The following is a 4,285-nucleotide window of genomic DNA, read 5'->3' on the forward strand; positions in this document are numbered from 1 at the left end:
AACAAATCTTATCAAGAGTAAACCAAAGAAATGCACTCTCAGTAGTTATTTTAAGATGTCATAAATAACCGATCAAACACTAGGAGCTGCCAACATTATTAACTTGGGCCCTTGGTCAGCACTGGGGAAAGTGCAGAGGCAATTGCAAGAAATTGAAAACTAGTACTTTGATTCAGAGTCAGCTTCTGGGAACAACTGGAGTCTTGAACGAAGGACAATCTTGGACTATGTATTTGAACAAATGACACCCCCATGAGCAACAATTTTGTAAATCACTCTTAGACAAAATTGCAATGTGATGTATGGAAATCACCCCTAGTTCTATCTCACTCTTGGATTGTGGAACCAGGGGAGGCATGGAAAGTCAACTGCCCTCTTCACTGGCTTGTCAAATCTCTGTATTTATTCATCCAGGCTTTCTGCTATTTGGAACTGTGAGAGGCAATAGGAACACAGGATTGTCTTTAGTTCTTAGATTGGGCAGATACTTCTGACAAAGAAAAAAAAAACATACTGTTTACTTGAAGCAGTGCCTATTAGCACCTCCTTTTCCTCTTAGGGCTTCTCTCACTAAAAGCATTGCTCTCCTTACCTATGATCTGTGGAAACTGAGGAGGCAATGGAGCAGTCACCGGTACCTCTTCAAATGCTCACCTATTTTACTCATGGGAATGAGGGGAGCTATAAAGTATAAACACTTCTTGTTGACTTTCCCTGAGAATTAATACTATCCTATGGTTAGCAAGGTTAGGTGGCAAGGTCTTCGTGAGTGAAATATTTCCTTGTGCTAATGACCAGAATGCACCATCATAACATGAACAAAGCATGGAATTCGACATCAGACACATTTTAGGTTATGTTTTTTTTTTTTTTTGAATCTGCTCTACTTCCTGTTTCCAATGCATCTATTTAATGCCATTGTGGTCTTTGTGAAAATACTTATCTAAAACTTGAGTTTCAGAATCTGTGAAGTGGTAATAACAATGACTATACTGTGGATGTGTTAAAAATGAGATCCTTTGAAAATAGAATACTGTCACCCCCTGGCACAATTCATCCTTCACAGTCCAACCAGGGATCACCTTCAAGTCTGCCAAGTGATCCTATACTGCTCTCATGGTTAAAGGCTAACTATTGCATGATTTGTTACTTCTCCACAGTTATCCAGCTATTTTTAATTCAATTCTCCAAAATGCTTTTTCAAGTGCTTTCAGGTTAATACCATGCCAGTTCCTGCCCCAATCCTATCTTACTTATTTATTTATTTATTACAGACATACATACATGACGATAGTGGAATGCATTACACTCATTATTACCTACTTACAGCACAAGTTTTCATAACCCTGTATGTAAAGTATGTTCCTATCTTTTCACTACATTTGTCTCCATCCTTCTGACTTTACCAGCTTTTCTCAGAGCTCTCCTTTGACTATGGTAAGTCTGGTTAGGTGCTCCCTTCAAAGGTATTCTTCCCAATTCACAGCACTAACTGTTCTCATCACAAATGCCTATGATTTGACTGTCATCACCTAATTACCTAAACTACAAGTTCCACAGAGTCAGACATAATAGTGATCAGTGTTATCTATTAAAAATTCCAGTTTTTCCAGCTGGAACCATGGAGAGTGCCAAAGAGAAGAAAAAGAAGGTTCCTTCTGTGCCAAATACCCTTAAGAAAAAGTGAAGGAATTACGCAGAGCTGAAGGCAAAGTGCTTGGGGAAGAAGAATGCCCACAAGATGCTTTGAAAGGCAAAGAGGAGGCTTATCTATGAAAAAGCCAAGCATTACCACAAGGAATACAGGCAAATGTACAGAATGTAGGTTTGAATGACCAAGGTGGCAAGAAAAACTGGCAACTTCTGTGTACCCGCAGAACTCAAATTGGCATTTGTCATCAAGGTCAGAGGTATCGATGGTGTGAGCCCAAAAGTTTGTAAGATGTTACAACTTCTTTGCCTTCGCCAGATCTTCAATGGCACCTTCATTAAACTCAACAAGGCTTCAATAAATATGCTGAGGATCATGGAGCCATATATTGCATGGGGGTACCCAAACCTGAAATCACTGAATGAACTAATAAGTATGGATATGGCAAAAACAATAAGAAGCAAATTGCATTGATAGATAACGCTTTGATTATTCGATTTCATGGTAAATATGGAATCACCTGCATGGAGGATCTGATTCATGAGGTCTACACTGTTAAAAAATGCTTCAAAGAAGCAAATAACACTACGGTCCTTTAAATTTACCAAGAGGCGGAATGAAGAAAAAGACCACCCATTTTGTTAAAGGTAGAGATGCTGGTAACAGGGAAGACCAGATTGACAGGCGTATTAGAAAGATGAAGTAAGGTATCTACCATGGTATTTTTGTAAACTTGTCAGTTAATAAAAAAGTACCTGCTCTCAATGTAAACAACAACAACAAACAAACAACAACAACAAAACACCCTGCAATTCCAGTTGTCCTTCCAAATACTCAGGAAGATTGGACTTCTTCCAACTTGGAACATAGTTATCATTACATCTCTTGCTCTGAGCCATAAGTTACAGACAGACAAGATATGGTCATTTTGGATAGAAACTTCAACATCGGATGCCCTTGCTCAATTCTTTTTGAACCACTGGAATGGTCATGGCAATGTAGTTCGAGATGGTGCCTTCATCAGTTCAGGTCCCTGAGTGAATACAGTAAGCATAACCTGCCTTCTGCCCTACACTGGACTCTGTGAGAAATAAGTTTAGGTGTGTGATAAACCCAGAGAGATTTGGTGTTGCATAATATTGTCTGTCCTGGTTACTATAGCTGTCATCTTTTCTATTCTTCATCATCACATTCTTGAGTCCTGGTAAGCCATCTGAAATAAGTAGACATTCAATAAATATTTAAGGACTGAATGGAATAGCATAAAATATACGACAGCTGCTGACTTCTTCCTCTCCCCCTTCCCTGCCTTCTCGGCTTCTTGTTATATGAGCCTCCTTCCACAAACTCCTCTCTTAGATTCTGTGAACATCTCCAATGAAGTTTTCCAAATAAATCATCCACTGGACCCTGATTGTCCACTCAGAGTCCCATTCTTAATTCCATTCCTAACACTGTTTCCAGGCACCATGTCTCACCTCAGGCAATAACTGGTTCTATAATACCCCAGAGGACAGAGATAGGGACAATGAGGGGAAGTTATGGGGAAACTGGGTGCATTCCTCTACATGACAGCTATATGAGAAGTGTCTAACAATAAAGCTGAAAGCTACAGAAGAGGCTTAATGAGCGGTAGTTATGGGGGTTCTTATAGTGCTGGAGGGAACAGAGACTCTGTTACCAAGAAGACATATGCCAGCTCATACTCATTACAACAATTGTTCTCTCACTGCTTATCTCCTAAGCTCTTGTTCATTCCACTCTTTTGATTATTTGTTTTGTTTTGTTTCACTTTTGGTCCTGGAGAATCAAACCCAGGGTCTCACATATGCTAGTCAAGCACTCTACCGCGAGCTATATATGTTCATCTTTTTTAAACAAATTAGAGACATGGTCTCATGAAATTGCTAGGGCTGGCCTCAAACTTGTGATCCTCATGCTTCAGACTCCCAAATAGCTGGGATTTCAGGAGTGTACCACCACACCTAGCATAGAACTCCTCCTTAAGGGTTGAATCTAAAGTCCAACTTTTCCATTGGGTCCATAAAAATGACTTTGGTTCCTATTTAATCTCCATTTTAAACTTCTGAAACTCCAGGATCACTGCTTTTATGTATCGTCATCTACTTCATGCAGATGTTGCTCACTGTCTCACTCATAGATTTGTTTCCTTCAGCACCATGTTTCTGACAAGCAGGGCAACATCATAGTGTCTTCTGGATGGTAGGGGTCTTAGGCCAAGCTGTCCATCTTAGCAGCTTGACTGACAGGGAAGTTGCGTATTTTCAGAGGTGGTTCATAGGAACACATAGCTGAGAAAAAAAAAAACAGCCTGGGAGGCATTGTAGTGAGAACAAGAACTAGACTGTCAGAATACTTTAAAAGGTCGTTTTACACATTAAAAAGATGGTGCGCCGTGATCAAGTGGGCAAAAAAAAAGCTGACTAAGATAGCAAAGTAGCAGGACTCAAAATTAACACCCATAAATCAATCGTGTTCCTATACTCCAATGATGAATCCACTGAAAAATGAATGAGGAAAACTACCCCATTTACAATAGGCTCAAAAAATATACTTGGGAATCCATCTAACAAAAGAGGTGAAGGACCTCTACAACAAAATCTATAGAACACT

General features: G+C 39.6%; 1 pseudogene; it reads left to right on the plus strand.

The window, feature by feature from the left end:
* Positions 1–1,621: 1,621 nt before the first annotated feature.
* LOC124088372 (large ribosomal subunit protein uL30-like) lies at positions 1,622–2,357 on the plus strand (annotated as a pseudogene).
* Positions 2,358–4,285: the final 1,928 nt, after the last annotated feature.

This window comes from Marmota monax, unplaced genomic scaffold (genome assembly GCF_021218885.2).
Source record: "Marmota monax isolate L192 unplaced genomic scaffold, Marmota_monax_Labrador192_F-V1.1 WCK01_AAM20220418_F8-fsc00061, whole genome shotgun sequence".
NCBI lineage: Eukaryota > Metazoa > Chordata > Mammalia > Rodentia > Sciuridae > Marmota > Marmota monax.